The sequence below is a fragment of the Gekko japonicus genome, unplaced genomic scaffold (genome assembly GCF_001447785.1).
Source record: "Gekko japonicus isolate JY-2015 unplaced genomic scaffold, Gekko_japonicus_V1.1 scaffold725, whole genome shotgun sequence".
Classification (NCBI taxonomy): domain Eukaryota; kingdom Metazoa; phylum Chordata; class Lepidosauria; order Squamata; family Gekkonidae; genus Gekko; species Gekko japonicus.
Genome location: NW_015172575.1, coordinates 220,381 through 232,678, shown reverse-complemented (window position 1 = coordinate 232,678; position 12,298 = coordinate 220,381). Strand labels below are relative to the sequence as shown.

The following is a 12,298-nucleotide window of genomic DNA, read 5'->3' as shown; positions in this document are numbered from 1 at the left end:
CCACCCACCCACCCACCAACCAACCAAGATTCCTTGTCGTTTCTCCTGCGTGGAATTAACGTAGAAGCTTTCTCTTTCCCCTCCCCTGGGATCAGGGAAATGGGGGTGAGCGGTGCTGTCCTTCCTCCTTCTTATAGCAACTTCTGGGACGTAGGGTTGCCATCCTCCAGTTGGGGCCTGGAGAGCTCCTGGAATTACGACGGATCCCCAGGCGACAGAGATCAGTTCCCCTAGAGAAAATGACTGCTTGGGAGGATGTGCTCTATGGCATTATACCCTGCTGAGGCCCTTTCCCACCAAACCCTGTGTTCCCCAGGCGTCACCCCCAAATCTCCAGGAATTTCTCAGCCTGGAGTTTGCAACCCTAGTGTGAAGAGTTCTCATGGGCATAGGTGATTTTATGTGTCTCATGTACTTACATTTATATGATGCTTTTTGAGCATTAGTAGTTCTTGAAGTGGTTTGCAGCACTTTCTTTGGGGGGAGGGAGTTCCTCCTACCCCAATTTAAATTTTTCTTTGCATTTCTCTCTGAACCCCAGAACCTCTTAATCTTTGTTTATTTAGAAAATTGATATGCTGCCTCTCTAGAGGCTTACTCCAGGCAGCTCCCAAAGTAAAAACAAGTACAATGAAATAATTGAAGGAACAGCCATAAAACTATTATGGTACAAATATGCTGTAAAAATGAACACTAAAATGGTATCTGTAAAATAGCCCCAGGTGAGAAGTAGATTATGGGAACAGATTAAAGATTGCATCTGGGTAAACCTGTTAGTCTGTTGCAACAAAGTAAAACAGAAGTCCAGCAGCAACTAAAGACAAACAATTTTTTTAAAGCGTAAGTGTTTGTGAGTCAGACCTCAGTCAGATAGAGCATCCATCCCGTTTAAACTGCTTTAGATGGACACTCCATGCATCTGATGAAGCAGACTCTGACTTGCAGAACTTTACACTGAAATAAATTGTGTTAGACTTTAAGATGGCACTGGCCTCCAGTTTGATTTAGCTTCAGACTTAAGCTCTCGCTTTCCCAGTTTTCCTTCCCCTTTAAGATTTTATGAAGAGGTATGGAAGAAGAGATGGGGAATTGGAAAAGGTGTATGTGGATAGGAGATCTGCTTCCCCCAGTCGCAAGGGTATAGACTTTCCAATTTCCCGGGGGGGGGGGCTGGGGCTGGGCCAGAGGCATTGCTTTGCTAGGAGCAAGGGTGGCTCCCGGGGGAGGCTGAGCACCTTCCTGAAAATTTCGGCGGGGGCTGAAGCCCTGCTGCCCCCACGAAGATTACGCCTATGCGTCTTGTTTGCTGGTGTAACTTGTACATGGTATACTGTGTACTTTCTGTAAAATAAGAGGAAATGGGGTTCAAATTTACTTAGAAGGGTCTATTGACTAATTTCAAATATGTAGGGATGTGCTGTGGTATCTCACTTGGTAACCTACATTCTTCATGTACTCAGAATCACATTTTCATCTAATTAGTTCTTATAAGGAAAAATAGTGTTAATACTTAAGAAAAATGTGTATTCAATCTGTTTCACATATGCTGTCATTAAACCTTGCGACGCTGGCCAGTATTATTCCCATGTTGCAGGGGGAAAGAAAAAGGTGTCTTAAGGGATAATTGTGACTTGTGTACTCTCATGCTTCTGAAATCAGAAAATGTCCTTGATAACTCTGATGCAGGTAATTAGTCAGGTGTTTCGATATGAGTTCTTGAGTTTTGGGGTTTGAGCTGCAAGTGTCCCTTGCATGAAAGAATATTGGCTGCTGTACTCTGATCATATTTTGTCTGCTTAATATGCAGTGTAACCATTCAGAATGGGAATCTTAACTTGTATGTTTTCACAGTATTGATGAAGTTAACATTTGTCTCATGGTGATTCCAGTTCCAGTTGGCAAGCAACTCTGGCTGGAATGCAGGTATATATGGCACAGTGAAAACTGGGAACAGAAGTGTAACTGTAAGTGTTGGCAGAACAAAATTTGAGTCCAGTGGCATCTTTAAGACCAGCGAAGTTTAATTCTAGGTATAAGCTTTCGTGTGCATGCACACTTCTTCGGTGTTGGCTGCGTGAGAGCAACTGGATCTTGCAGCCTTAAGGAAAACAAAGGGATAGGCATGTGATTCAGAGAGAGGAATAATACTGACAGAACAGAGGGCAGGTTTTCTTTCATGAGTTATTAGTTGGAGCAGATTTATCTCCTGTTGGCTGCAGGTGGAATGGTGAAGTGATATGTTGCTCCCAAGAACATGGGACCTTTCAAATGTGTGAAGACTAAGGTGGGACTGCATCTGATTTTAGATTAGTTATTAATAATAGTATTAGTATTAAAACAAGGTGCACAGAATTTTTGTTTAGAAAGTTAATTGACTTTCATGTATGAAAATGCCTTATATAAAGTTGAATCTGCTGCTCTGCATAGGCCCTGGTCACACGGGCAGGAAAATGTGGGCGGGGAGGAGCGTGGCTGTTTGCCCCGGAGCAAAATAACGCACGGCTGCGCGATCAGACGTCCCGTCGAGGTCCCGTGGTTAGGGGGGAGGTGCTGATCACAGGACAGTCCTGCGGCGTGGCAAAGAAGCGGCCTCCCTAGCAAAAGGCTCCACGGGATTAACCCCTTCCAGGGCTTCAGAGGAATGCAAACTGTGTCCTCCGTCTGGTCCCCTCCAGGAGGAGCTTCAGCCGGGCCGCCCTCCCGCCACCCCCCTGCCCCTCCCCTTCTGCCGCCCAGTGCAGAGAGTTCCTGTAATTATTTCATGTTTAACTGTGTGTGTCTTTAAAAGTTTGGTTGCATGGCGATGAGAGATAGTCTAGAGTGGTTGAAACAGGCAAGTGGTGTGATTGGTGATTGGCAGAAAGGGGGAGGGGTTTTGGAAGTGATACTGTGTGGATGATATTTATGTCTGTCAAGAGTGACAGTTAGAGTGGGGACAGTTGAAAAAGACAGTTGTTAAGTCAGTTAAGTTCTGTCTCTGAAAGAAGGAGACACATCCCTGTGTGGGATAAGTTGGTCCTGTGTATGAAAAGAGTGAAGCAGTCTTGTATGATATAAGAGTTCTGAGTTAAATATTTGTGTGTGAAAGGAGAGACATTCAGTTCTGTGTTATAGGAGTTATAAGCTGAAAGCTGAGAGTCTAGGAAACAGTAAAGATTATATGGACTTGAAGGAAAAGTGTTACAAAGTTACCTATGAAAAATCCCTGTCAGTAGGGAGCAAACTGTGTGTTATACCTACTTTACTAGTTACATGGTTCTACCCTCGTATTTATGCTTTATTTAAATAAATCCTATTTCATTCAAGTATACCAGCTCTGAAATAAATACATCCTGAGGAACACATAGTCCCTTGAAAGCCTAAAGACCCGACCTACCTACCCAGTAGAAAAAATATTATATTATAAAGGTTTGGAAAGCCTTAAAATTTCCTGGTGGCAGCCGGATATACAGAGTAAAACAAAACAGAAAGAACATTTTAAAGTAAAACCAGACCTCCCCAGTTAAGGGGTCGTCACAGTTCCTCTCGAGCAGGCCGAGCCAGAAGTGGGGGGGTATGGAAAAGAGGAGGGGGCTGTGTTTGTTTTTAAACAAAGTGTGTGCATGCGACGTTGGGTGCTTGTGCGCATCCCGTGGAGACTTTAAAAAAACAACCTTTTATCGACAGAACATGGGCGGGCGCCGGATGCCACAACCTACCACCGGAAACGCGATCAGGCGCCCGCCGTTGCCCCGCGGTTTCCGGAAACTAGTACCTCGGAGGTACTAGTTTTTTACCCCGCATCTTCGGCGGGAAGCCTCAGGTTTGCCACGGGAGCTCTACGCTTCCCAGATGTGGCTCTGTGATCGCGCCCAGAAAATCCACCTATCTTCCGTCTCTGTAGCGTGGCTAATGCTCCGTGTGACCGCAGCCATAGTTTAGTATTGACAGTTCTCACTGGAGGTAGCTCTTCAGGGTCTTGGGCAGAGAAAGATGTTTTTCTGAAGACTGAAAGTACTGAAAGAACTTTCTGTATGCAAGGCATGTGCTCTGCCATTGTTCTTCTCCTTGTAACTATTTATGACTCCATGGGTGACAGGCCTGTTTTTAGAAGAGTTAATTTCCCTTCTTGCACCAGTGGTAATATTTCTTTGATGGTACTTGCTGTGATATGTATTCATGCATCATCTAAAAACAAAGATAGTATGCTGTTTCCTTTGGAACTCTTGTTATTTTATTGATTTGCCAATCTGTATAGGCTTAACTGACCAGTTAAAACTCATTATGATTAATGAACTACAATTTCTTTCTCTGACAGCCGTAATAAGTTTCAGCTAATGCATAGATATATCTTTGGAAACCTTTGTCAGTAAAGTCTCTTGGTGTCACAGGCAAGTTTATTTTAATTTATAACATAAAATGTGTGCACCACTGATAACTATTGATATCTGCTCTATGCAATGAAGTTTCCACCTTCATTTTATATAGCCCCGGTTTGTTCACAAATTAAAAAAGTATCAAATTAAACTGGAAATAACATACAGTAATGGGAGAATATGACTTGGGGGGCATTGCACAAGAGCTATACTTTTTAAACATGTCGTTGAAGTAGGATGAGAAAAGCTAAAGTTAGGCAGCTTACTAAGCCATCTCAAAAGTTAGAAGCTATTGGGAATAGTCAAAAGGAAATTTAATTATAAGAAATCATGGTTGTGATTAAACTATTCTGTGACTTTACACTGCATAGCTAAGCCTATGGGACTGATAGCTTAATTATTTAGGTCACCACGAATGTGAGGTGTTTTTAAAAGTTCTTAAAATAAGCATCAGTTACTTAACCTATGCAAAATGCTCATTTCATTAATACCTGTGCCAGGCAGGTTGTAGCAAAGCTTATAAATAGTGATCTCCCCAATTTATGTATAGCAACTATACATTATCTTTTTTATTTAAAAAGATTTAGCTGTGGTTGTCTTATTAAAATAACATTTATATCTTCTTGGCTTCAGGAGTGGTTCTTTGCTGTACCTTTCTAGGCTTCTCTTAATTATTTGGAAGTTTTTCCTTATTTAATTTCACATTAATATAAATTGGGCCTTGACAAATTTTCTTTGGCTCTAGGAACCAGCCCAAAACATTAGGAGCTAGGTTATTCACCCACCTGATGATGTTAACTGGACCTAATATGATCTTGTAACCACATTTAAACCATCCACCAATTCTTTAAAGTAAAGAAAACATAGTCTAGGATATACACAGCCTAGCAACATCCACCGTAATCCTCAGTATTGTCCCCCCCTCCCATTTTATATAAATCTCAGGGGACTCCCCTCATCCTTATTCGTCAACAGAAGGCTTTAGAAATTGAGCAGAATGGCAGGAACATTTTAAAAAACTCTTGCCGAAATCTCTCTATGCATGTGCAGTCCTGTATGTGAAGAGAAATAGTAGTCCATGTTTTGGGAGTGCCACATTGTCTAGCTATAGTTATGTCACCATCCAATCTCCACCATGAACCAAAAAAAGGCCAGAGCACCATCCATCCAGCTAGAGAGGCTGAGGAAGGAGCATCAGATGCTGGCTTTGGGCAGGCTTCATGCGGCTCAAAAGATGGACAGAACCTTGCAATGCAGCCACCAGAGCATTGATGCTCCCCAAAGGGATCTCCTCACATGCACCAACTGGTAGCAGCAGTATCCACTGTGGAACATCCATGGGTCTAACTTTCCCAAGCTTGCATTCATAATCTCTCACTCCCGGCCTAAACATGAGGCTTCTTGATTTCAAGGAAAAGTTCTTCTCTCCAGGCTGAAACATAGTAGTCACAATAGAACTGTAGAATCTTGGGTGGCTTCAGTTGGTATCCCAGATGTCCTGCAGAGGGAAGGCTTCTTCATGAGATGTCTAGTCCTTCCCTTGGAAATGGCCAAGGTAGTGCATTTACTATGGCAATCACAATGCCTTGCCTCACCTGGGAGATACTAATTTGCCCAGCTGCTCTGTCCCCCCAGTCTCAAGGGGAGTGTTTGTGCTGATAGCACCATGATAAAATTTATACATCCTAGCACATTACATTTTTATTTGTTTTATGATATACACAAGCACAGATACTGCTGTTCTGATCTGAGTTTTTTAAAACTCCCCAGCTAAAACAAAAGATTTCTCCTATTCATATGTACATGAGTTTACAGTCTTCAACAGGAAATGTCTTCAACCTATCATTTGCTTAATTTTCTGTTCACCTTGATGTCTTGCTTGCATGTAAAGTAAAATGCCAACTATCAACGTTCTCTCCTATTTTTTTCCTTGGTTTAATCCTGCACATTTCTCACTACATTCTAAAGCAGTTGTCTTCAACCTTTCCAGACCCAGGAGGACCCAGTTTTAACCTTGTAAGCCTCACTGAGCATGTGAAAGGGAGTTAGATAACACCAGTTGTGTAGCACCAGGGCCATGTGACAGAAGCCATAGTCTTTAAATCTTCTTGTTCTAAACAGAAATCATCTGAGTAACCTTGTGTCACTATCCTGCTACTTTTTTCAGACTGTGTGCAAAAAGAAGCAGAAGGTGTGGCACCTTTGCTCTCTGTCCATGCATGCTAGCGGTATGTCCTTCCAAAAAGCAGGAAACTGGTAGCTCCGTAGGCGCTTGTGACCCAGTGGGTGGGGCTCTGGATTGCCCAATATAAAATGTGGGAGATCTGGAAATGGCACAGAGCATAACAGATGCCTGGCTAGAGAGGCCAAAAGACTATAGCTGTCTTACAGTGATAGCAGGCACCAAGGACATAGCCACAGGCTAGTCTGTATTGAGTGTGAATTCACACACAGCTGCTGTGAGTCACTTGCTCAGTGTGAAAGGGTAAAAGTTCCTGAGGAAGGTGAGGCATGTTGGTCCTCCTTGCTCGGAATAAGGTTCTACCAGGGGACCTCTGTTTCTAAAGGATTTCCTAGTAGCTGGACACTTTGTGCTGGGTAAGAACACTGACTCTATTACAGCTGCTTATCGTTGCTGAGTTTGTTCTAGCCAGTGAGTGGGGGTGGGAGATACCAATTGATCAAATTCCTCAAGGGGCCCTGAGTCCATCATGTCCCTTTGGTACCTTCTCACATCACACATGGTTTGCTATGATATTTTAATTGCGCTTGTATAAGGCTATTCAGAATGTCAACCAGGGTGAATAATTTGAATCAAAATGATTAAAAACAGTCATACTTCCATATTTTAATTAATATACGTTGAACAGAAGCAAGTGTGCATAGTAATTGGTTTCAATAAGAGTTAATGTTAGTTGTCTTTATGCTATTTATTTATAAACTTGGGCATGCACACATGTAGTGTACTGCAGAATTATCTGCTTAGGGACAAGTTGGACAATTGGGAAATTTCTGCTTGGCACTCCCTCAACATGCAAGAATACCAAGAAAGGTTATTTGGCTGAGGACTAAGTACTCAGTGCATTCCAGAATGAAGGGCTGATAATTACTGAACAGTGTTTCTCTTTGAAATGAAAAGAAAATGTTCACGCTTACAATCATAAGGACTTGCTATAATCATATATGACTTTTGTCATATGCTCAAATCCAGCATTTTCCAGCCTTCTATAGTTCATTCTTTATGTAGAAAAGTACTCTGTTCATGACATGACATTTTAACAGAGGATCATGGTTTCAGTTTTAAGAAATTTTATTTAGATTAAAAAATACATCTTGTTACTTATGAGTAGTGAAGAAAAGCAGCTGAGGAGATTTATTTAGCAGAAACTCTTATTTGTAGCTGTTCTGTTGCATTTTCCACACTGTAATGTGTATGTTTGGAGGTGAAATTCCAGCCACTTTTCTGTGCATTTGACATCTTTGCAACAGTGTTGTGGTGGGAAGGCACGTATTCCTGTAGTAGCAAATTCAATGTATATGATCTGCCTACATGAGAGATGCTCTTGATAGCAAGGGATAATGTTAGTAAATATTGTCCCCCTGAATTGCCCCATCCAGGTGAAGTAATACAATTGTATTGTTCTGCCCACCATAATATGACCTTGACTGTTGCTCATGTCAAATATTGTGTAACACTTGTCTCCCCTCCCTGTACTCCAGTCCTCTCCTTGTTTGCATATGGTTTATGCTGCGGGCAGTGGGATTTCTTTTTTTGTCTTACATTCACTGGTTGTGTATTGGATGGTTTTTTGCCCTGTCTCATTTGGTGGCTAGAAATCTGCATTTTATTGAGCATGTTGCATACTATAAGCTGGATACGTTACTGAGTCCCAAAGGTAATGTTCAAGACAGAGTGTTCTTGTTTGATGCCATTCCACTTTTATTATATATATGTGTGTGTGTGTGTTACTGTATGATGAATGTAGTTCTAGCCATTCAGGGAGCTTATTTAGAAAAGATTACAGAAAACTAAATGTGGTCTTCCCTGATTAATACACTTGATTTCTTTCTAAGGGTGTGTCCTGTCAGCCTCGATAAACTAATACTTTATTTTCACTGTCAGGCATTAATTTATATGAAATGTATTGTCTTATTCCCCCCCCCCCCCCCCCTGCAAAGTGCATCTAGGGCAGGCTCCAGGGTATGGTTGTAGGGCATGAGATATAGCAACTTTGTTGCAACAAAGCAAGTGTGGAGCTGGTCAGTACTTTGATAGGAAGCCTCTTGGGAACTCTGTGGAAGAAATGTGGGGAATAATTAGTGTTTTCAGCATCAAATCAATCATCATTCTAAAGCTGCTTTATTATTCCTTGTATCGTTGATTTAGGGTGTCTGAAGTAGTCATGCTTTGTCATAATGCTTTCTTCAGCCTTACTACTTGCGCCTGACTGGTGCACTTGTGTCTGGATGAACATTTTAAGCTTGGACCCTTGGCCTATCTTGCTCATTACTCTTTGCTCTGACAGGAACTGGTTCTTCATAGTCTCAGGTAGAAATCTGTCCCAGTTCTCTTACCTGAGATGTTCTTTAAAGCTGGAGATATAAGGAAGCAAGCATACACTAATATAAAAATATATGTTTTCGGCTAGTCTAAGTCTTCAGGGCATCAATGAAATTCAAAGCACAAAAGTTAAAACAAAACCATTCAACTATGAATAATTTGCAACTGCGTATAACAACATCTGGACAATTGAATAAAGCACAGACTGATACAGAGAACAGCAGCAATCTAGTTAGGGGCTCCTAAAGCTATTTAAAGAGCACTTCTTGGCATATAAAAGTTATTTATTTATTTATTTGCATTTTTACCCTGCCCTCCCCGCGAACGGGCTGCATGGGATTTTTTACAGTCAAGGCATGTGAACTACTACTAAGTAATAGTCTCCCTACAGTTATAGTTAAAAAGAGGGTGGGATTTCTGCTTATGCTTTTTCCATGAAAATGACTGTGTGTAAAAAATTTTTGTTTTTACCTAACCAAAGATGATTAAACTACTCAGACTATTCTATGAAGATTAATTTTATATCATACACAGAATTCATAATATACCTAGCAGTTACAAACCAGAAGAAAGCCTTGAATAGGCATTTTGGAAGAATATGCCTGAGTTTTTGTTTCAGTGATATCCCGTTTTGAGAAAGTGGTTCCTACTTGAAAAAGCCTTACCAGGCGAAACATAGAACAACATTGCTAGCGTGCCCGTAGGAGGACTTTGTCAGGACCTCCGTCTTTGGATATCAGTGTTGTGGCTCAGTTGTCTAGTTTTAACTTGGAATGGTGACTTCTGTTTCGGAAAACTGAAGGCACCTGAGTGACTTATGAGCCTTTGATTGGCTGTGGGAACTTTTGTTTTTTTGCCCTATGTTTTGAGGATTTTAATTTTGATATCGTTGGTATATGAATAGCTTTGGAATTTATTGAGGTCCACAGCCAGATACAAGTTCACACAGCAAATCATTTTGAAGGTATAGATGTTAAAACACTCCAATTAGAAGAGGATATATACTCTTCATAGAATAGTTTGAGTAGTTTAATCATCTTTGGTTAGGTAAAAACTATTTTTTTATATGCAGTTGTTTTGCTGGTTTCAATTTCACTATGTGTCTCACTGTATTTTGTATTATATATGCTTTTTCCATGGCAGACGCCCATTTTATCCCTATACCAATTCTCGGTGTCCATCCACCCACATCTAGATGTTGTGGGGGGCACAGGTTATATCATCAGGGAGGAGGTAGGTATGGGAAAGTGGAAAGGACCACAGTCCTGTATGCATTATTAATAACCAGTACCTTATTGATAATTAACCACGGCCTTAATTTTGTTTAAGGCTTATACTATAGTACTAGAAAAATGAATGCCCACCTCCAGTAATCCAATGGATTGAGGACCTTACAACCTTATTAACATTTGAACATATTGCATATAGGTGACAATTGTACGTGGACATATTTTTAGATATTTGGAAACTTTATATAGCCACCATTATTGGTTTTTTATTTCTCTGTGTGGTTGATTTATAATAAAAAAATTAAAAATCTGACAAAAGTGTCTTTGTTTGATATGTTCTCAAAGGCTTTCACGGCTGGAGTTTATTAGTTGTTCTATATTTTCTGGGCTGTAAGGTGACAATTGTACGTGGACATATTTTTAGATATTTGGAAACTTTATATAGCCACCATTATTGGTTTTTTATTTCTCTGTGTGGTTGATTTATAATAAAAAAATTAAAAATCTGACAAAAGTGTCTTTGTTTGATATGTTCTCAAAGGCTTTCACGGCTGGAGTTTATTAGTTGTTGTATATTTTCCGGGCTGTATGTCCATGGTCTTGGCACTGTAGTACCTGACATTTCGCCAGTAGCTGTGACTGGCATCCTCAGAGGTATAACACAGAAAGATGGAGTACTCTCTGTCAGTGACAGAGTGTTATTGTGTCATTGACACAAAGAGTACCCCATCTTTCTGTGTTATACCTCTGAGGATGCCAGTCACAGCTGCTGGCAAAACGTCAGGTACTACAATGCTAAGACCATGGCTGTACAGCCTGGAAAATCTATAGCAACTAATGTCTTTGTTTGCTTTGATTAAGGAAATGTGCACGTGCCAATTAGATAACTGTAGTTATGTGTGCAAACTGCACAAATTGGGTAAGAACAGGTATCTGAAAATACCATTTCTCATTTTCATATCCATTAACATAGGCTTCCACGAAAGTTAATCTTAAGCATACTTTCATTTTAGGTTTCTGTTTCAATTGTTAGTGCTGTTGTTTTTTTAAAATCTTGGTGTTGGGTTTGGAGACCCTGTGTCCATCAAAGGTCAGCGTCGTCTCTCTTATTTTTCTCATCTCACTTTGAAATATAATGTAGTACTAGGAATAAGGCCCGTTGTGGAAATAAATACAACGAGATCTAGAAAGAGGCTCTGGGAGAGTGCTTTGGGCACACAGTGTGAATTTGCTGTGGCGACCTCAGCAGGGTATAATGACAGAATCCACCATTTTCTCCAGAGGAACTGATCTCTGCTACCTGAAAAGCAGTTGTAATTTTGAGTGATCTCCAGCCCTCACCTGGAGATTGGCAACAATTGTTACCTAGGACGAAATGGCGGGTTTGGAGGGTGGAGTCTATGGCATTCTTCCTGTCTGAGGTCCCACCTCTGCACAAACCCCACCCTCTCCAGGCTCCACCCTTCAAATCCCCAGGAATTTGCCAGCCTGGAGTTGGCTCTGGGGCACTGCTCTGGCTTTGGGCAAACAGTGTCAATTTGCTGTGGTGACCTCAGCAGGGTATAATGACAGAGTCCACTGTTTTCTCCAGAGGAACTGATCTCTGCTACCTGAAGAGCAGTTGTAATTGTGAGTGATCTGTAGCCCTCACCTGGAGATTGGCAGCAATTGTTACCCAGGACAAAATGGCTGGTTTGGAGGGTGGAGGGGCAACCCCATCTCCTTCCCAGCTAACCATCAACCTACCATTATCTGCCCCTTTGACTTCAGCTGACTTCTGCCCTCCCTTCTGCAGAGCAGTTGTAATTCTGAGTGCTCTCCAGCCCTCACCTGGAGATTGGCAACAATGGTTCCCTATGTGAGACTGACTGGTTTGGAGGGTGGAGTCTATGGCAGTGTACCTGTCTGAGGTCCCACCCCTCCTCAAACCTCACCCTCTTCAGGCTCCATCCCTCAAATCTCCAGGAATTTCCCATCTGGAGTTGGCAACCCTATCAGGACTGGCCCCAATGTGTTTTCTCCCAAAGGCCAAAGTAGGTGACAGGACCAAGCTTAGATGCCTACCAACAGGCACTGAGGGGAATGTAGGGTTGCCAGCTCTAAGGAGGGAAATACCTGGAGGTTTGGGGGGTGGAGTCTGTAGAGGGCAGCAT

At 41.6% G+C, this 12,298-nt stretch overlaps 1 protein-coding gene across 1 annotated transcript in view; it reads left to right on the top strand.

The window, feature by feature from the left end:
- Positions 1 to 12,298, top strand: part of MPP7 (membrane protein, palmitoylated 7) — a 149,655-nt gene that overhangs the window by 317 nt on the left and 137,040 nt on the right. The window lies entirely within an intron of this gene.